Here is a 23,398-nt window from a genome sequence, read left to right on the forward strand (position 1 = left end):
CAGGGGAGGGAAGGAGATGAGAAAGGGGCAAGGGTGAAGGAGAGGAAACGGGAGGGATAAAGACAGGGAAGGACGAAAGGTAGACAAGAGGAGGAGCTAGAGAGAGAGAGAGAGAGAGAGAGAGAGAGAGAGAGAGAGAGAGAGAGAGAGAGAGAGAGAGAGAGAGAGAGAGAGAGAGAGAGAGAGAGAGAGGTTAGTTTCAGACTGAGTTTTATGACTGATACTGTAATGTTTATTTAATGAGTTGCAGCCCGTCTGGGGATGATTGTGCGGAACACTTGAACAGTTTACTGGATCTGTTCTATTGTCATGATTCTAGCGGAGCCTTGGTCGACAGTGCTGGATGTCGTATGGATTGCACTTGTACAAGTGAGATTCTGGAAGTCTTGGAAAGTGTGGAGTGCGTTGAGTGAGGTGTGGAGTGTGTGTACGTGTGGTGTTCAGTGGGTGAGAGTGGTCGATGTGGTGTGGAGTGTGTGTTGTAAGATGTACGGTGTGGTGGGTAAGGTTGCGTGTGGACAATGGTGTGCGTAGGGTATGGTGTAGAGTGTGGTTGTGGGGAATGAGGTATGGAGAGTGTGTATGTCAAGTGTCGTGTAGAGCGTGTGTGCATGCGTGCATGCATGTGTGTGTGTGTGTGTGTGTGTGTGTGGAAGGTGAGGTGTGCAATGTCCTGGGTGAACTGTGAAGATGAGTGTTCCAGATTTTACAAAGTTATTATCAAATATTTCCCTAAGGCTTCAGCATGTGCACTGTTTCGGTCTGAACCCGATGGTGTACAGAGGTGTCATTAGTCCAATCATTATCCAGAGCTCTGCAGCAGCTTTATCTAAGTTCTGGAAAATGAAGCCATAGGATTACCTGTGGTCTGCATTTCCTTAAACTTACACATTCCCGTACTCATTCTTTTGCGCGCGCGCCCATAATATATGCATAATGAACGTAATGGTATACTATAATGGCTTAATTCTGAGCATAATTTAGCTAGAGATAACTTCAGACTCGATAAATTGCTTTGAATGATTAATATCATTGGCTGCCAAGGCTCAATTAGCTTTTTCCAACACTTACAAAAATATTCGGTGATTAAGTTGTTATGTCGGCGAGCCTGGTAGAAAAGACCCGTGTTAATCGTCTTTTGTCCCTCCACTCCCTTATTACCCGTCTCTTCACCTCTTTGCGCTTGTCTTTATGTTTCATTTGTTCTCTACTGCCTCTTTTTCCTTCCTTTATTAGTACCTCTCCATTCTCGTATTTTTTTTTCCTTTCACTTATTTTCTTATTTCTATTTCTTTTCTTTATCTTTTTCTATGTTATTCATTTCTTCTGTGCTCCCCATATCAGTCCTTGCCTTTTTGTCCTCATCCTCTTCATCTTATTTAATGTCCACCGGCAGATAACCTCGTCACAGTCCATAAGGGCTTCTGTCTTAAACATGTATTCCCGCGTATACTTACTGTATTGTCGTCCCTTTTGCTTACATTCCATTCTCCTTTTCGTCTTAATTCTCTTCCTCCTCCCCCTGCATTGTTTCCTCTTCGCCATCACTGGTGTCGGTCCACACTGTTCCGCAGGACGGAGGCATACGGAACACCAGTGTCATCATCACCATCATCGCCAACAACCCTATAACGCCATCACCACCCTCACCAACAGCCCCCACTGCTGTCACCATCATATCCAGCATCGTCAACGCCGCCCTCACCACCACCACCAACTACCTCTGCAACCGTTCCTGCTATTATCATCGCCACCATTACCTCCACTATCAAGGAGCAGCACCCCACCTCCACCAACACTTTCACTCTCACTACCTTCCTCCCGCCACGAACACAGCCAGTACCACCAGCACTGCTATAAGGACGACCTTCACTTCCACACACGACCACCGACGTCATCAACACCTTTGAATCAAGGAAAAAAATCAGCCTCACCAAATAAACCAAGTTTCAGGAAGGAAAACAGAAGACATATATCGATGTTTAAGAATCCAACCATATTTTTCAATTTCTTTCTTCTTTCAGTCTTCACCCCGGAGAAGCCCACTGCAATCAGAGCAGGGAACTTTTCTCTGTCACAGTTTCCTGTAAAAATTTCCATGGCACTACACTTTTATTTTTCTCTCTCTAATTAGAAGGTTACGAGGGTCAAAAAAAGGGGTTAGACAGGGGAATACAGGCGATACATAGAAGACAGTTATACAGTAGACAGATGTATGGTGTAGGTTTTACTAAAAAGTGTGGATGGCTAGTTGGATACATACGAATTTTTAGTCTCATTTATATACACCTGGTAGACTAGAGTTGTGTGTGTAGTGTTGTTGATTGTTGGTTTAGGAAGGAAACTGGCAAAGGTAAGCCAAGTGTTGTCTGCTGTGTGCGTTGATGCACGACTGGAGCCTCTCTGTGTTTTTAGGCTCCGTGGGAATCAGGTGTGTTTCATATTTGTAGGTCTGGCGAGGTTTATACGTCAATAATCTGTGTTTCCATCGTCTTCTAGTTATTGCAATATATTTCATTTCTGCTCCCCTTAAGCACGTAGCAGTTGGTTTTTAGTCGTTTGATGTAGTTCTTCGGCACCTTCGATGCAAGGGTACTATTTTTATGATGAATTGTTTTGCACCTTCTGTAACTTCAGTAAGCGTTATTTGGAGGAGAGGCTTGTGGGTACTGACAAGCTGGTCAGCATGTGTAAGTGCAAATTTTGCCTCTTCGGCAGATGGCAGAACCTGTACAGGATAGCAGGTCTGCTTTACCTTGTGTGGTTATTTTGTTAGTGTGTTCTGTCATCAACGTTCTTAATACCAGGGTTTCACAGATCCTCTTGTGCGTTATCCTGTTACTCTGCCTATGTAGCTGGGTTTTATCTTCCCTGGCGACACAAGAGTGAATTTGATTTTGTTTTTCAGTCCTTTGCGAAGCTGTTGAGTCTAGATGTCTCTAACATTACTGCAGACTGTGCTGTTAGAGGTATTTGAGTAGTGTCGTCTGAGCCAATGTCCATCCTCAGGTTTCATACTGGAGGGGAAATATCTGCTGCTTAGGTTGTGAAAGACGTTGGTAACTGGACGCTGCTTTTGGGAGCTCCATTTAGTAGTGGAAGTTTCGATGATATTGGAAAGCTGGTGATTTCGTTAGCAAGTAGGCTGAAGAAATTGCTTAGTAGTCTCTCAGTGATTTCTGGCATACCTAAGTTAGTTCGTACTGCAGGCTGATCGTCCACACACTATCGAAAGACTTGTTCACATCTCAACTTTGTAACAACCTATGTAACACTAACCCACTGGGGTTTGACAAAGACTCTTTGCAGCCTTTGTAATCCTTTTGTGCTACCGCTCACAGGATGAGCGTAGGATGCACAATATATTTTCCGAGGTTACCGGTAGAGATCAAAATCTTTCTATGACTGTGTAGTCAACCTCTGTGGTAAGAGAGATGAGAGAGATGACATTTGGAGAGATGATGCTTCACAAACTGCAAGATGCAGTGATTCTGGTGATAAAGGCTGTTGCTTTCTAGGTGCCATCTTAATCTAAGGTTCATAATTTTTCTTTGATGTTTCGAAAAGGGATATGGTTCTATCCCGGCTCTGAGTCAGCCAGTCAATAATTTCTTTTTCGTAGGCTAGATTATGAATTCTGTTTTCTTGAATAATACACATCGACACATTCTCGAATTCGCACGTTTAACCTTAGACTTTGTCATGGGTGTTACTGTCACCGTCAGATATTTGGTACTGCTACAAGGGGTTTACTTAATCATTCCAACTCGACACTAGAATATTTTTTTCTTTTTTTCTGTGATGCTCCTTCACTGCTTTCGTTTTGTTTTTCATGACGGCTTTTGTATCTAAGGAAATGGTAGGCTTAATATCTGTCTCTGTCACAAAGGAGATTATGATCTACGATCCTCCAGCAGATAACTTCAATATGAACCATCAAGTCACCTTTTATCTGTCCTTTGTTCCAATGTACCACAGTTCCCGCCAACACTGCTGTTACCATGACTACGACCATAATCTTCATCGAGACCACCACCATAGGCACTGCCACTAACACCATGACTGTTTCTAGTGGCAGCACCTCTTCCATCCCCCTCAACCACTACCACTAAAACCAGAACGACCATAACTATCATCAAAACCACAACGGCCATTACTGAGACTGCCATAACAACCTTTATGGCCGCCTGCATGAACACCGGCACCAACCCAGTGTCGATGCCTCAAAATACTGCTCGCCACAAAGATTATTCATAAGCTTTACGAAGGATTATACTTGCACCAGGAAACCCAGTCCATATCCACTCCTCCATCTTCCATTATCCAGCCAGCCGTCTCTCCCGCACATCGCCTCTCCTTGCCACCTCCCTTTCTCTGTCCTTCCATTTTATTCTTGGTCTACCTCTCCCCTCCTCTCTTCATTTTACCTTGTCCATATACGCCCTCATTCCTACTTCATGCATCCATTCTTCATCCGTGCCCAAAACCTCCCCAAGCACTGGATTCCTCACTTTCAGAACCAACCCTTTCTCTCGTCCACTGTACAAGGTAGGAGCACTTTATTCTGAAACCTTCACTGGTGAGGGAAGGTGAGGGAGGAGATAACGTGAAGTATTCCAGCTGTCGCTTTGTTGATGTTCGTGTTGATGGCTGTGTGGGCCATCTTCCCAGCTTCGCCAGTGACAGACGTCCACCCTGTGCAGCGTTGCCCGGGTTCCTACTTCTTCATAAGCTGGTAATTTGATCATGATCTTGCAGGGAGAGTGGCTGAACCTATTCCTATAATCACAAATATGGTCTGAAGGCGGCCGACCTATTTGCTGACAAGTAGCACTGATTACAGCATTAACCGTACAATTTGCCTAATAATTGTGGGTATCATACATCCGGATATAACTCAGCCGGTAACGTGTAGCTTACAGTGTAGTATTATAATCGTCATTTAATCTGTGAAGGGAATGATTGGTTACTGGAAGACTGAAACAATGATTTTGTTTGTTGTTGGGAATATCTATGATGGATAGCTGCACTTGCGATGTGATTCACCATCAGGTGTTGATTTTTTCCCCTGTGTCATCTTCATAAATCTGTTGATTTTCTCTCTTTTCCTCAACCATTTTTTTCTGCTTGTCTATTACGGAACGTTACCAGGTTTAACCATTTTGATCCGTTTTGCTTTTCGACTTATCAATGCCTCTTGTTGGCTCTTTGCGATCACAATACGACATGTTCTATGATCCAGTGACTTCAGTACAATCATCACAGTATTATAAATCCTTATTCACTTTGTCGTGTATTATCTTCTCTTGTTTATCTCAGATCAATTATTTCACAGACCAGTCACCTCCGCCTCATCGTATACAATGAGTTGTTGAATTTTCTGATGATCTGCGATGTGCCGGAGGGGTCCTCATTCCACCTGCTATCCTGGAGTAAATCTAAGTATTATCATACATCTTTCTGACAATGGTTTTAAGACGTAATAACGACGCATTGGATAGTTTGTTACGAAACGAATGTGACATCGAGTTTTGTCTCGTTATTCGTCTTCTTCATAAATAAGGAACAATAACTTACACAGCCAATGTCCTGGAATTAGTCGTCTGCAGACATAAATCTTAATTCCCATTGATTCCGGCCCTTGCGTCCCCTCTCACTAAGACTCAGTAATTCTGATTTATGTCTCATATCTGGCGAATTATCAGCAAAGTATTGGAATCTGGAGGACACTCAATGCATACATCAGGGCGCTAATGCTACAGGTCTTGTAGAGAGTGCCAGGCCACAGTCACCCTGACATCAGGCAAAGGTTAAGGAAGGGACTATTTTTCGCCTTCTGCCTACCACCTTCTTCCTCTCCCGCGCTGGGAAGAAGCACTACTCTGTGGTTTATATAGACGTCTTTATTACGTTTTTCCTTTCCTTCTCCTATTCTCTCTCTCTCCACTTTTTCCCTTCCCGCTCTCTGTCCCTCTTGTGTGTCATTAGCTATAGTTATCTTTGGCCCATCTTCTGTGTTGCATGGAAGAAGTTTTACACTCGTGAGGTCCCATCTCTTGAACTTTATCATACATGCTCCACCCCCCCCGCCTCTCTCTCTCTCCACCCCGGCCATCCCGCCCTCCCTCTGCCTCTGTCTCTTGTCCTCTTGTGCCTCCAGCTGGCGGGGCTGGCCATTGGTCCCACGCCAAACTCTCCAGGCACAGAGTCAATTCCCCAGGATTTTATCTCTCTCGCTAAAAACTTTTGGCTGGGAGTTTCTGGGAAGGGAAATGGCTGTCAGGACTCTCCTCTTGGGTGTAATTTGATGATTTGTGTTCAGAGACAGTCATTGTGGGGGTCGTAAGTCGAAGGGTTTTATGATATACTTCAGGAAATATACTGGGTTGAATTTTTTTTTACGGCACAAGATGTATAGGGAACATGACAGAGCCAGGGAGGCTAAGTAGGTGTTGGTCCTTCTCAAAAGCAATAAAATGTAATGAAACTATCGTGGTACTAAGAGGTGATCTTATTGTTCACTTGGCTAACATTCACTGAAGTGTGGTAAATGAAGGACATTTGGCACCTTGCAAGGATATGAAGCAAGATGTGTGTGTGTGTGTGTGTGTGTGTGTGCGTGTGTCTGTATGTTTTGTGTGTTTGTGTGTGTGTGTGTGTGTGTGTGTGTCTGTATGTTTTGTGTGTTTGTGAGTGAGTGAGTGAGTGTGTGTGTGTGTGTGTGTGTGTGTCTGTGTGTGTGTGTGTGTCTGTGTGTGTGTGTGTATGAGTTCGAGGGAATCCTACATTCCTGGAGCCGCATTCCTCAAAGTTTCTATAACGTAGCACTCTCTAAACTTCTATAAGCTACGTCTTCATTCCTATTCTTGTCACTCAGTTCATCACTTGTCTCATATCTTTAACCTTATTTACACTAATTCCGACAAGTTTCTTGTTTACGTTCATATGGTTGTTCAATCCTTGCATCTCACGAGGTCGTGTTCATTGTCGAAACCAACAAACTAGTTCAAGAATCGAAGGAGAAACCTGTTTACATTTGTGTATTTCATGTGCTGTTTTCCTACATTATTATTTTTTCTATGGCAAAAAAGTAGCAGTATTTTTTTTTTTTCGAGAAAATTTCTCGGCTGCATGTGATGCATCATAACCCGGGCATCATCTCCCTCTCGACATGTCTCACCGTAGCCTGAATTGGACAAAGACTTTGTCCATAAACTGGAATGATAGAAAATGCGCACCAGTCACGAGAATCCAACACAGAGCATCGATTACGCACCAGCAGCAGGTACTGAGGGAAAGGATGACCCACCGAATTATTTGGACAAGTTGGGTTGGTTATATTCCTAGATATTTTCATGAACTCCAGACTTCCACAGTAGTTTTGGCTTATACGTTTGACATTCTTGGCAAGAAGTGTCGACAAACAAATCAACATATCCCCCACATTTAATTCATTCTCTTCGTGATCATTCCCGCTTGCAAATACTGAATCGCGACATCTCCAACTTCCCCGAAAAATTTCGTCCATCGAACAATACGATATTCATCCATAAACAATTATGTACTCTCGTTTTTGTAGTTAGTTCTTTTTAAGTTATCCTCATCATCCGTGTGAGTTCTATAAGAAAACCTCATTATGAATCTTTGCACTTAGACGTCTTAGAAGTACTGTTGTTGCTGGGTAAGAAAAATAAAAAGACCAAAGACTTTTTTTCCCCCCCAGACCGGTCAATAAGTGCTCCACAAGCCATTCACCCAATGAGCATTCAGAACCTCACAACCATCCAATAAATGGCAGGAAACGGGTCGGCCAATGAGATCGCTCAGAATCAGATCCCATTCGGTCTCAGGATCAGAATTGGATCCTGTGTATGACCTTTGGATCTCAAGTTTAAATCCTTTCCTCCAGAGGCGAGTCATATTGGCCCCTGCTCCCACCCACAGTAGGGTCTATTATTCCCCTATGTTGATCAGGGAGAGAGAGAAATAAGCTTAGTATCTTAACAGTGGCATCCTCAGTCTTTGATCTCTCCCTCATCATTTGTACATAGCACAGTGTTCCCTGGGACACAACACGGAATTACCAGACGTCTCCACATGTGCCCCAGAATCATACCCACGAGGTCTGACGTCGAATCCGCTCCTATCTGTCTCCATCACAATAAGTATATTGAGTTTACATTCATAAGATAGGTAGATCATATGAAGGGATGATGGGTTAGTGTCTCATGGGGAAAATCCTGATATATATATAATACAAGCCGGGATTATCTCCTTCTGGTGACCTGATATAACTTGCAGTGTTAAACTTCAGAAAGGATTCCATATTTGTCTGTCTCTCAGGCGAGAGGGAGAGACAGGGTTCATGGTCTGCCGGTCTCTCTGGCGAGAGAGATATAGAGAAATAGATAGTTAGATAGAAGATAGATAGATAGATAGATAGATAGATAGATAGATAGAGAGAGAGAGAGAGAGAGAGAGAGAGAGAGAGAGAGAGAGAGAGAGAGAGAGAGAGAGAGAGAGAGAGAGAGGATATCTCATCTGCCGGTCTCCGTGATAAGTGGCAGATAGAGGTTACATAAGGCTGTGTCGCATAACAGCAGGAGCATAGGGTGAGGAACTGCCTCATCTCGTGCTCCTCCTATGTGTAACACTGTTGTACGGGATGCCAGTATACCTCCCTGCTTAATGCCCCGTCAACCTCAATGTCTCTTTCCTGTTTTTCTTCCCTCTCTCTCTCTCTCTCTCTCTCTCTCTCTCTCTCTCTCTCTCTCTCTCTCTCTCTCGCTCTCTCTCTCTCTCTCTCTCTCTCTCTCTCTCACACACACACACACGCTGGCTGGTTGAATATAGATGCTACATATAGTTTTGCCACGCCATGATAGTGTGCCTGAGAGAGTGCTCCTAGGGATGCGCTGGGAAGGACCAACAAAGAGAGACAAGAAAAAACTCACCAATGACTTTTCGGCTCATGATAAGCATCAGTTCACCCTCACCCCTCCTCCACCTTGTGTACTCCTCCCCCTAGTAAAGGAGTCCACATTGGTGACTCCCCTCCTGGGTTTGTGGGCGCCTGCGTCGGTCGATATAGTACCAATTGCACCGTCAACCGCCTGCAATGATGATAAAGTGGCGGCCATATGAGGCATAATCTACGATTCCCTCTTCTCCCCTCTCCCACCTTCCCCTCCCCTCTCCCGTCTTCCCCTCCCCTCTCCCGCCTGCCTCTCTCCACTCCTGCCCTCTCCCACCCGCTCACGTCTTCCTCTCCCCTCTCCCACCATCTCCTCCGACCTTCCGTCCTCTCCTTCCCTCTCCCACTTTCCCCAGCCGTTTCCCACCTCTCCCTCCCTTCTCCCTTCTTCCCCTCCCCTAGCCCACCTTCCTTGTTCCCTGAACTTCCATCCCCTCCCCTCTTATGCTTTCCCCTCTATAGTTAACCCCTACCACTCTCACTTTAGCCCTCATTTTCCTCTCCCACTCAAGTCCTCTCCATCTTCACCTTTAAGTTCATCATCTTTCTTTCGTCCTTCCTCTTTTAACCACTTTATCCTTCCCATTTGTTTCCCAGTTTTCAAGTTCTATTTTTCTTCCAGTCAATTCTTGCCTTCTTTCCTACCCCTCATCTCCAGTCCCCTTCTGTCTGACTTTCTATTTCCCTTTTATCTGTCTTCCGTCTCTTTTCTCTTCCCTCTACCAACTCTCTGTCTCCAGCAGCGTTTTCAACACGCCTGATACTGAGCCTGGAACTCAAACAGCATCTTCAACACGCCTGATACTGAGCTTGGAACTCCAACAGCATCTTCAACACGCCTGATACTGAGCCTGGAACTCCAACAGCATCTTCAACACGCCTGATACTGAGCCCGAGTTTCCAACAGCAGCATCAACACCAGCGTCGTCAGTAAGGTAAACACGAGACCTTGCTTTCATTATTCTTACCTATTTCCCTTGTAGCTGAGCCATCACCATAATCCTCTGCAGGCTCACCATTGTCATAATGACCATCTTGGCTTTTGTGAAACTCTCGCCGTCTTTATCATCATCGCTATTATTAGATTCACCATTAACATCATTATCATCACCGCCCCCCTACACCTTGTTCATCATCGGTCCCACTAATAACATGTCATTATCACTTATCTCTTATAAACATGCTCCTCATCTTCATGAGCCATTATCTTTTATCAGCAGTCCATCATCATCGTCGTCAGGCTCTCGTTACCGCTATCTTTATCGTTGCTAGTTAGAGCCTTCCCCGTGTTCTTGAGCAGCTGGATCGCCTGCTCCTGTGCATTAATGCGTTCTTTTAGGTAATAGGCGGTCCCGTTCCTCGTAATGACTGTAATGACTTGTCAGGCTAGTGTTCCCGTACACGCCACCTCACCTGGCGTACCTTACATTCGTCTGGCGCTGATGTTTGCTGCTGGCGCTGTTGTGGTGTTGATGGTGTCACTGCACTCTCTGCTGATGCTCTGGTTGTTTCTCCTCATGCTGCCGTTTCTAGCAGCTGCTACATTATCTTGCTGTGTTCTTCTCTCATTGATGGCTTTGGGGATGTTACCATCTCTCATAGGCATTCGTAGTTCCCATCGTCGTGATGATAATGATGATAACGATGATAAGGAGGAGGAAGGCTGGATCGATAAGGTTCTGAACCAGTTCAGATGGGGGTTGTCTTAGCTCGGTACCGTCATATCATAAAAGCCGATTCATGTGAGTTACTGTATCGGTTGACGAAGAAGGATCAAAACCCTTAACACTCTCTTCTCCATTATTTCTAAACAACCTCTAATGACTCTTATGAAATGTTAAATGGAGGCTGACTCCTCTTCATATAAGTAATAAGTGCAGGTAGGCAAGTAACAGGAATGAAGTCCTTAAGGGCGTCGTTTGGGGACCTTAGATGTGATTTTAAGGAGAATACCAGACCATCTATTTGTTCCAAATATGGCCTTTAAGGTATCCATAATTTGTCAACTCGATATGGTTACACAATCCTAGGTTAGAGAATATCAGGTATTCCTTGTGGGTCTGGTCGCATCGCCTCCCTACCAGGTCTGGTTGCATGGACATGTATATCATTTGCTGGTGTGGGTGTGGTTGCATACATCGCCAACACGTTGTATCACTTGTCTGGGTAGGTGTGGTTGCATGCAACCGCCGACACGTATCGCCTTCCTATTGGTTTGGTTATACTGTCGGCGTGTATCGCCTGTCGGCCTGGCCACGCCGCATCGCCCAGTCCTGCTGGAAATGTCCCACCATCATTATCCAGCCAGGTGTGTGTCGCTGGTGTGTATCCTGCTCCGGTGGTCGTTACTTTTAACTACTGCCGATTGTCCTCCATGACCGTTTGCATCATCTGACCCACCCTCTCCCCATGCTGTTGCCACGGCACAGAGCTCTTATTACAACAGCCATTACAACTACGTAAAGTGTAAACCTTGAGTGAAAGACCCTAATTCTTCCTCCCCTCCGCCTCCACCTCTGGATGACCTACCTCTGCATATACACAACAACTGATAACGTATTGCATGTACACTCTACCACTGGCCGGAGCCTTGGATATTATATTCCCTGCCCCACCTTTCATCGGAGAGTCTGTCAGATTCCCGCACCAAACTGCAGTACGCGTAAGGTCTCTTTCGCCTTCCCCCAGGCGGCTGCCCTCCGCTCATGGAGACTTGTAATTCCTCCCGCTATTAAAATGATTAATATTGACGTGGTGTTGACTGCGTGCGTGAATCGAGAGGCGAAATAGCACTAAGTAGTGGGGGCGGGGGGTCGGCTGGTAATATATTGCGTCTTTTGTCTGGTGGTTGTGGTGGGAGGAGGATGGTGTTGGGGGGGTGGAAGGGGACAGGATGTTAATATTTGATACTGAATTGTTAAACTGTTTGGGGCTCCTCCCTCGGCGTGAACCCCTGCCGGAGGCAGGTCCCGCCCGCGATGTGGCTCACGCCCGCCACACACGGATGTAGATTCACACGTGCGTAAACGAGGATACGTACGCAAGCATGTCGCATACACGAGCTGACACGTGGATGCTTAGTTTGTAAGAGTAGCATGACTGAGGATGTCAGTTAATATGATGCAAACGAACGATGATCCATCCTAGGAGGAGGAAAACTACAAGTAGCTAGTCAACACTGAAGCCTTTTATGAGGGAAACTAGACGAGATATATTATACGTTCTCTGCTTAACACCAGTAGAAATTATTATAAATCAAGATTTGGCCCCTTGTCACCGTACCAACGAAGAAAAAAAACATCAGATACAAAAATGATATTTTCCACATAATAAGCCAATAAGGCAAAGGTCATGTATGCAAAACATTGTCAGTCTCGGGTACGAACGTCTTTCTGTAATGATGCAAAACATGATCTCAGATGATGAACACTACTAATGGACAGGAAACATAACATGCAGGGTATCACAAGGTTAGATAAACATCTAGGTACACACACACACACACACACACACACACACACACACACACACACACACACACACACAAACACACACACACTGACTCACCCCAACTAATTAAGCCTCCAGCTAGTACCTCACAAAGGTTAATGCCAAATATTCCCAGCATTTAGCCTGGGAAAACCCCCAGCGGAAGAGCAATAGTGAGGCCGCTAAAGACACGCAGGAGGTAACTTCCACAGCTTGGCCCACCTAGATGGCCACTTTCCCACCCAGTAAAGTATGAACCCTACGTAGCTCTGACTGGAGCCGCTGGCACTGAGGCGGGAAGAGGTGCCGTCATTACGAGCGGCGGAATATGGTTAAAATTACGGCAATCCTGACCCAAAGTAGGTAGAAGTGAGGGGGGCACAGTAGTGGTTGAGGCTTGGGGATGATGTGGACGAGGAGAGTATGGACGGCCATGTAATGTGGGTCCTGGAAACAGCTCTGTCTGGAGACCGCAACCAACCTGACATTCTGGCTTCATGGCAAGAATTTCTGTCAAACTAGATATTTTCCTCCCTTAAGAGGATATTTCTGATAACTGGAGCGTGCACTGTACTGATCAGGTGGTGCAGATGATATGGAAGTAAAGATTGTACAGGGCAGCAGGATGATAGATACAGAAGGCATGGAAATATACTACAGAAACAGGAGAGGAAAATACTCTAAGAGGATCTTCACAAAAGGAGCGTCATACCGTAGTCAACATCAACATGGACGTCTAATGCTGCTAGACCTAAGTTCCATCGTGGAGAGATCGTTTAAAAAAATGTTTAATCTAATAATCAACAATGAAGAGTCGCGTGAACGAACAGTTCCAGCAAGATCAGTGTAACGACCATGCATGATAACAATTATGCACAACCACTGATGTGTATATCTCTATACAGACAAAACCGTCTGTACCTCAGACTTGCATCTCTGTATGTGTTAGACAAATGCTCTGACAATTTCAGTGTATAGTTGAGCGACAGATGAAACCTATTGTATCCATAATAGCATTAGCAATCTTTACGACTATCTGATACAGCGGTATACATAACAAACGACCTTTGACAATGATAGCGGGGTGGCGACGAAAATGGATGATATATATATATATATATATATATATATATATATATATATATATATATATATATATATATATATATATGAAGAAGAAAGTTAAGAGTAAATGTGAATAAGAGCAAGGTTATTAGGTACAGTAGGGTTGAGGGTCAAGTCAATTGGGAGGTGAGTTTGAATGGAGAAAAACTGGAGGAAGTGAAGTGTTTTAGATATCTGGGAGTGGATCTGTCAGCGGATGGAACCATGGAAGCGGAAGTGGATCATAGGGTGGGGGAGGGGGCGAAAATTTTGGGAGCCTTGAAAAATGTGTGGAAGTCGAGAACATTATCCCGGAAAGCAAAAATGGGTATGTTTGAAGGAATAGTAGTTCCAACAATGTTGTATGGTTGCGAGGCGTGGGCTATGGATAGAGTTGTGCGCAGGAGGATGGATGTGCTGGAAATGAGATGTTTGAGGACAATGTGTGGTGTGAGGTGGTTTGATCGAGTAAGTAACGTAAGGGTAAGAGAGATGTGTGGAAATAAAAAGAGCGTGGTTGAGAGAGCAGAAGAGGGTGTTTTGAAGTGGTTTGGGCACATGGAGAGAATGAGTGAGGAAAGATTGACCAAGAGGATATATGTGTCGGAGGTGGAGGGAACGAGGAGAAGAGGGAGACCAAATTGGAGGTGGAAAGATGGAGTGAAAAGATTTTGTGTGATCGGGGCCTGAACATGCAGGAGGGTGAAAGGAGGGCAAGGAATAGAGTGAATTGGAGCGATGTGGTATACCGGGGTTGACGTGCTGTCAGTGGATTGAATCAAGGCATGTGAAGCGTCTGGAGTAAACCATGGAAAGCTGTGTAGGTATGTATATTTGCGTGTGTGGACGTATGTATATAAATGTGTATGGGGGGGGGTTGGGCCATTTCTTTCGTCTGTTTCCTTGCGCTACCTCGCAAACGCGGGAGACAGCGACAAAGTATAAAAAAAAAAAAAAAAAAAAAAAATATATATATATATATATATATATATATATATATATATATATATATATATATATATATATATATGTCTGTGTATGTATATGTATGCATGCGATGTAATGTATAAGTATGTATATGTGCGTGTGTGGGCGTTTATGTATATGCATGTGTGTGCGGGTGGGATTCCTTGCGCTACCTCGCTAACACGGGAGACGGGGACTAAGTATGATAATGATGATATATATATATATATATATATATATATATATATATATATATATATATATATATATATATATATATATACACAGTAAACAACGATCAGAACTGCCCTACAGGTAACTGAATCTTTACTCAATGTGTGTTCGTCTGCCAGCGTCCAGTAGCTGGTAATGTGCCAACATTCAGGAAGATGGTCGTTTGCCACCATCCTATAGGATCACATCACATATTGTCCTTAAATGTTTCATTTACAACTCATTCACCCTCTCCTGTATGTTCTCGTCTGAAACCCATGTCTCGCATCCGTACAGTGCCGACAAACTACTACTGTACCACCAATCATACCTTTGAACAGTGACCTTTCATTTCCGATAATTCCTCAGTGCACCAAGGAACTTAGCCTCGTCACCCACAGTATATGAAACACGACACTTCCTTCACGTTCTCTCTAATCAAACTCACGCTCCAAAGAATCTGTTTCACTTTACTGCTAAAGCTAATAACCTTATCTTTATCCACATTTAACCTCAATTTCCTCCTCTCACACTCCCAAACTCAAAAGACATCAGCTTCTCACTCGAATCTGCCTTCAGCGCCGTGTCATCAGCAAACAACTGGCTTATCCCTCCTCCACTCCCCACTCCACCCAACAGGCTTCATATCTGTTCCTCTCTCTAAGACCCCTTGCATGCATCTCCCTCACCACCCAATCTATAAACAAATTAAACAGCCATGGTGACGCAGACGCATCCTTGCCTGGAACCAATCTCGCCGCCTTAGTTATAATATTCTGTGCCGCTCGCTTGAACTTTTCTCACTTCACTCTTCGCAAATTTTGAGAATAACTTAAGACGACTCAACAGCATTTGATGAAAGCTTTACTTTCACAGTTGAGAAAGAGGAGGGAAGACTGCCATTTTCAGACACGATCATACGGAGAAATGATCCAGGCTTGAAATATCCCGTGTACAGAAAACCAACGAACAAAGATGACTTCATACACTGTCTATCCTCCTATAGTAATAGAACAAGGTCAGATGTGGTGATAGAATTTTTCCTAGATAACGTTACGAGTCTACATTGAGGAATACTTCAAGGATAAGTTTAGTTATACTACTGATGTATTCAGGAGATTAGGTTACCCCAAAGATATGATATCAAGATTGAAAGACAAAACAAAAAAGATAAGGGAGGGACGCGCTCGTGAAAAGAAAAGTGGTTCCCACTTCGAAGCAGGCCAGTACAACGACCAGCTTCTGTAAGGAATGAATACGAACGTTATCACCTCGTCGGATAGAACTGGTGAGGTTGTGAGACCTAGGCAGAGAGATGAGGTCAGGAGCGTTGGTTGACGAATAGGATCTCCGGACAGGTAAGAGACGAGGGTAGCAACATGTGAGTGGACGAGAAGAGGAAGAGTGGCAGGCCCATTGAACAAGTTCAGTCGGCCAGCAAAGAGCTCGTTGTCTGGAAAGAAACGTCATCCAGAGGTCACATAAACTTGTGTTCTATTCATTATATTGTCATTCCCTCCGAAGAAGGTTGTACCGAAACGTTAGAAAATGAAACTCAGCCCGAAATATTCACACACACACACACACACACATATATATATATCACAATATGTAATGTCACATGTTTATCACCACAACTCACCCAAATTTCGAACCTGGGCCGCCGAGAATAGTAGGTGGATAGCGTGCCAGTGGACCAAGCTGTCCGCCCACCATTCTCCGTGGCCCAAATTCGATTCCCGAGTATAAGATTTTTCACATTTATGTATATATATATATATATATATATATATATATATTTCTTTCTTTCTTTCAAACTATTCGCCATTTCCCGCATTAGCGAGGTAGCGTTAAGAACAGAGGACTGGGCCTTTGAGGGAATACCCTCACCTGGCCTAATTCTCTGTTCCTTCTTTTGGAAAATTAAAAAAAAACCGAGAGGGGAGGATTTCCAGCCCCCCGCTCCCTCCCCTTTTAGTCGCCTTCTACGACACGCAGGGAATACGTGGGAAGTACTCTTAATCCCCTATCCCCTATATATAACGCTGGTGTTTAATGTATACTGCGGAGAGAAGTATTTGCATGGCGTCGTCTGGGTAATATATGTCCATCCTTATGTTCCCAACTGTAGCGAAGATGTCTGCTGGGTAAGTTGTAAATGACACTGGTGACAGGACGCTCCTTATGGGAAGCCGCTTAGTAATAAGAATTCTGGTAATGTTGCCGGGTTTATGGCTTTTGCGCGGGACGACGGTTAAGGAGGTTATACAGTAGTCTTCCAGTGATATCGGGCATACCCAGCTGTAGCTGTGCTACACGCCTTTTGTCCAGAATGATGAAAAACGCTTCTTTGTATAGGTTTATCGATTATTCCTAGAGCTCTAGTGATTTTTTTTTTGAGGGATCGTGACTGCAGAGTTGTGTGTGTATAACTCTCAAACCCATACCGACTATATTCATAGATTTTCTTTCATAGGCTCTTTGAATGAGAGAATCATACTTCCTCCGAATATCTTCTATAGTATTTCTCAAGAGGGACGTAAAGCGGAAGGTCCTATATATTCCTGCTTTCGACACATTTGGTTTCCGGACAACCTTAAGCCCCCTGGGAAAATCTAATGTGTCGAGCACTGAGCTACAGATGCTGAAAAGAAAATGAAGGCTTCTTAGTCACCGAGTACTTTACTTCTTCTTTTGTAGACTTAATCCTAATTCCTGGAAGCGTTTTCCTCGTTTCCAAGACGGGCTATCGTTAATCAATTCGTCTTATCCCAATGAGATGTAATTGTCAGGTGATAAGCATCTTGACTCCGGAACCGGTCTGCTCTGTTGTTCTTGATCACCTAATCGAGGACTTCTTCTTCGTCTTCGACTTTTCTTTTGTTCTTTCAATTGCAGGTTCAGCTTTCCTGAACACATCCTCTCCACTCTCTCTCTCTCTCTCTCTCTCTCTCTCTCTCTCTCTCTCTCTCTCTCTCTCTCTCCAGAATTCTCTTCACCTATCGCTCTCCCTATTTTTCGGATCCTCCGTTGGCCTCTGGCAATCTAAAGTTTCACCCATAATGGGGACGTCAAACTGCGGTTGGAATTTACTCTTGAATCCGGACGACGAGACCACTTCAGCCAAGACTTTTGATAAGGTCGGCTGGCTCCTCTGGATGGCGCGTGGAGCGTCGAAAAACTTTACTTTATCACAGCCAAAATACTTCGGACTAATCCCAAGGCAGATACTGTAACTGCCAGATTTTATTGACCAGGAACGATAGATTTACTTGGTACATCATGTGTTGTAAAACAGGTAAGGGAACATGCTACATGATTGATCTAACTCATGAAAAAAATAATTCTTTTTTCCTCATTTGACCTTCGTTACTCACGTTAACAAGCTAGCGCCATGAACAGACGGAACAATGCCACATCCATTCTCTGGCTGTCATGTGAAATACGCCGAAACCACACCACCCTATCCACAATCAGGCTCCACAGACATTTCTATGGTTTACCCTGGAAGCTTCATATGCCTTAGTTTAGTCCACTGACAGCACATCGTTCCAGTTCACCTCATCCCGTGCATGTCTTTCACCCTCCTGCATGTTCAGTCCCCATCACTCAAAATCTTTTAAACTCCATCCTTCAATCTCCAATTTATAGATGCACCCAGGAGAATATTGCTGATAACCACGAGGAAAATGAAACACGTTAAGTTCCCAAGTGCACTTTCGTACAATGATTACATCGTCAGAGGAGATACAAGAATGCGATACAAGACCTATAGGACAGTAAGTTGATATATAAGCAAGAGAATTAGCTAAGATGCTATTGGTAAACAAGCATTACCACGAGAAATATCACGGAATCTTCGGTGCATTATTACATGACAACCAGAGACTGAATGTGAACGAAGGTGGCCTATGTTGTCTTTTCCTAGCGCTACCTCGCGCACATTTGGGGGGAGGGGGTGGTTATTTCATGTGTGACGGGGTGGCGATGGGAATGAATAAAGGCAGACAGTATGAATTATGTGCATGTGTATATATGTATACGTCTGTGTGAGTATATATATGTATACGTTGAGATGTATAGGTATGTATACTTGCGTGTGTGGACGTGTATGTTTATACATGTGTATGTAGGTAGGTTGGGCTATTCTTTCGTCTGTTTCCTTGCGCTACCTCGCTAACGCGGAAGACAGCGACAAAGCAAAGTAAATAAGATAAATAAAATAAATAAATAGGAAAGTGATTGGTTCTCAGTGAATGTAGGTTTGCGGCAGGGGTGTGTGATGTCGCCATGGTTGTTTAATTTGTTTATGGATGGGGTTGTTAGGGAGGTGAATGCAAGAGTTTTGGAAAGAGGAGCAAGTATGAAGTCTGTTGGGGATAAGAGAGCTTGGGAAGTGAGTCAGTTGTTGTTCGCTGATGATACAGCGCTGGTGATTCATGTGAGAAACTGCAGAAGCTGGTGACTGAGTTTGGTAAAGTGTGTGAAAGAAGAAAGTTAAGAGTAAATGTGAATAAGAGCAAGGCAATTAGGTACAGTAGGGTTGAGGGTCAAGTCAATTGGGAGGTAAGTTTGAATGGAGAAAAACTGGAGGAAGTAAAGTGTTTTAGATATCTGGGGGTGGATCTGGCAGCGGATGGAACCATGGAAGCGAAAATGGATCATAGGGTGGGGGAGTGGGCGAAAATCCTGGGAGCCTTGAAGAATATGTGGAAGTCGAGAACATTATCTCGGAAAGCAAAAATGGGTATGTTTGAAGGAATAGTGGTTCCAACAATGTTGTATGGTTGCGAGGCGTGGGCTATGGATAGAGTTGTGCGCAGGAGGATGGATGTGCTGGAAATGAGATGTTTGAGGACAATCTGTGGTGTGAGGTGGTTTGATCGAGTAAGTAACGTAAGGGTAAGAGAGATGTGTGGAAATAAAAAGAGCGTGGTTGAGAGAGCAGAAGAGGGTGTTTTGAAATGGTTTGGGCACATGGAGAGAATGAGTGAGGAAAGATTGACCAAGAGGATATATGTGTCGGAGGTGGAGGGAACGAGGAGAAGTGGGAGACCAAATTGGAGGTGGAAAGATGGAGTGAAAAAGATTTTGTGTGATCGAGGCCTGAACATGCAGGAGGGTGAAAGGAGGGCAAGGAATAGAGTGAATTGGATCGACGTGGTATACCGGGGTTGACGTGCTGTCAGTGGATTGAATCAGGGCATGTGAAGCGTCTGGCGTAAACCATGGAAAGCTGTGTAGGTATGTATATTTGCGTGTGTGGATGTATGTATATACATGTGTATGGGGGTGGGTTGGGCCATTTCTTTCGTCTGCTTCCTTGCGCTACCTCGCAAACGCGGGAGACAGCGACAAAGCAAAAAAAAAAAAAAAAAAAAAAAATATATATATATATATATATATATATATATATATATATATATATATATATATATATATATATATATATATATACATATACATATATATATATGTGTGTGTGTGTGTGTATTAAAACGTACCTCCCAATTTACTTGTCCCTCAATCCTACTGAACCTAATAACCTTGCTCTTATTCGCATTTACTCTAAGCTTTCTTCTTTCAAACACTTTACCAAACTCAGTCACCAACTTCTGCAGTTTCTCACTCGAATCAGCCACCAGCGCTGTGTCATCAGCGAACTACAAATGACTCACTTCCCAAGCCCTCTCATCCACAACAGACTGCATACTTGCTCCTCTTTCCAAAACTCTTGCATTCACATCCCTAACAGCCCCATGCATAAACAAGTTAAACAACCATGGAGACATCACGCACCCCTGCCGCAAATCGACATTCACAGGGAACCAATCACTTTCCTCTCTTTCTACTCGTACATATGCCTTACATCCTCGATAAAAAGTTTTCAATGTCTCTAGCAACTTACCTCCCACACCATATAGAGCATCTCTATCAACTCTATCACATGCCTTTTCCAGATCCATAAATGCTACATACAAATCTATCTATTTTTTTTTAAGTATTTCTCACATACATTATTTAAAGCAAACACCTGATCCACACATCCTTTACCACTTCTGAAACCACACTGTTCTTCCCCAATCTGATGCTCTGTACATGCCTTCACCCTCTCAATCAATACCCTCCCATATACTTTATCAGGAATACTCAACAAACTTATATCTCTGTAATCTGAACACTCACCTTTAGCCCCTTTGCCTTTGTACAATGGAACTATGCTTGCATTCCGCCAATGCTCAGATACTTCACCATGAAGCATACATGCAATGAATATCCTCACCAACCAGTCAACAACACAGTCACCCCTTTTTTAATATATTCTACAAAAATACCCTCCAAACCCGCCACCTTGCCGGCTTTCACCTTCCGCAAAGCTTTCACTACCTCTTCTCTGTTTACCAAATCATCCTCCCTGACCCTCTCACGTTGCACACCATCACGACCAAAACACCCTATATCTGCCAATGTATCATCTTACACACACACACACACACGCACATATATATATATATATATATATATATATATATATATATATATATATATATATATATATATATATATATATATATATATATATCCAGGAAGATGTTCTGGAAGGAGGTAAATAGGGTGCGTAAGACAAGGGAGCAAATGGGAACTTCAGTGAAGGGCGTAAATGGGGAGGTGATAACAAGTAGTGGTGATGTGAGAAGGAGATGGAATGAGTATTTTGAAGGTTTGTTGAATGTGTCTGATGACAGAGTGGCAGATATAGGGTGTTTGGGTCGAGGTGGTGTGCAAAGTGAGAGGGTTAGGGAAAATGATTTGGTAAACAGAGAAGAGGTTGTAAAAGCTTTGCGGAAGTTGAAAGCCGGCAAGGCAGCGGGTTTGGATGGTATTGCAGTGGAATTTATTAAAAAAGGGGGTGACTGTATTGTTGACTGGTTGGTAAGGTTATTTAATGTATGTATGACTCATGGTGAGGTGCCTGAGGATTGGCGGAATGCGTGCATAGTGCCATTGTACAAAGGCAAAGGGGATAAGAGTGAGTGCTCAAATTACAGAGGTATAAGTTTGTTGAGTATTCCTGGTAAATTATATGGGAGGGTATTGATTGAGAGGGTGAAGGCATGTACAGAGCATCAGATTGGGGAAGAGCAGTGTGGTTTCAGAAGTGGTAGAGGATGTGTGGATCAGGTGTTTGCTTTGAAGAATGTATGTGAGAAATACTTAGAAAAGCAAATGGATTTGTATGTAGCATTTATGGATCTGGAGAAGGCATATGATAGAGTTGATAGAGATGCTCTGTGGAAGGTATTAAGAATATATGGTGTGGGAGGCAAGTTGTTAGAAGCAGTGAAAAGTTTTTATCGAGGATGTAAGGCATGTGTACGTGTAGGAAGAGAGGAAAGTGATTGGTTCTCAGTGAATGTAGGTTTGCGGCAGGGGTGTGTGATGTCTCCATGGTTGTTTAATTTGTTTATGGATGGGGTTGTTAAGGAGGTAAATGCAAGAGTTTTGGAAAGAGGGGCAAGTATGAAGTCTGTTGGGGATGAGAGAGCTTGGGAAGTGAGTCAGTTGTTGTTCGCTGATGATACAGCGCTGGTGGCTGATTCATGTGAGAAACTGCAGAAGCTGGTGACGGAGTTTGGTAAAGTGTGTGGAAGAAGAAAGTTAAGAGTAAATGTGAATAAGAGCAAGGTTATTAGGTACAGTAGGGTTGAGGGTCAAGTCAATTGGGAGGTGAGTTTGAATGGTGAAAAACTGGAGGAAGTGAAGTGTTTTAGATATCTGGGAGTGGATCTGTCAGCGGATGGAACCATGGAAGCGGAAGTGGATCATAGGGTAGGGGAGGGGGCGAAAATTTTGGGAGCCTTGAAAAATGTGTGGAAGTCGAGAACATTATCCCGGAAAGCAAAAGTGGGTATGTTTGAAGGAATAGTGGTTCCAACAATGTTGTATGGTTGCGAGGCGTGGGCTATGGATAGAGTTGTGCGCAGGAGGATGGATGTGCTGGAAATGAGATGTTTGAGGACAATGTGTGGTGTGAGGTGGTTTGATCGAGTAAGTAACGTAAGGGTAAGAGAGATGTGTGGAAATAAAAAGAGCGTGGTTGAGAGAGCAGAAGAGGGTGTTTTGAAATGGTTTGGGCACATGGAGAGAATGAGTAAGGAAAGATTGACCAAGAGGATATATGTGTCGGAGGTGGAGGGAACGAGGAGAAGAGGGAGACCAAATTGGAGGTGGAAAGATGGAGTGAAAAGGATTTTGTGTGATCGGGGCCTGAACATGCAGGAGGGTGAAAGGAGGGCAAGGAATAGAGTGAAGTGGAGCGATGTGGTATACAGGGGTTGACGTGCTGTCAGTGGATTGAATCAAGGCATGTGAAGCGTCCGGGGTAAACCATGGAAAGCTGTGTAGGTATGTATATTTGCGTGTGTGGACGTGTGTATGTGCATGTGTATGGGGGGGGTTGGGCCATTTCTTTCGTCTGTTTCCTTGCGCTACCTCGCAAACGCGGGAGACAGCGACAAAGTAAAAAAAAAAAAAAAAAAAAAAAAAAAAAATATATATATATATATATATATATATATATATATATATATATATATATATATATATATATATATATATATATATATATATACACATATATATATATGGAGT

Source organism: Panulirus ornatus, chromosome 38, assembly GCF_036320965.1.
Source record: "Panulirus ornatus isolate Po-2019 chromosome 38, ASM3632096v1, whole genome shotgun sequence".
Classification (NCBI taxonomy): domain Eukaryota; kingdom Metazoa; phylum Arthropoda; class Malacostraca; order Decapoda; family Palinuridae; genus Panulirus; species Panulirus ornatus.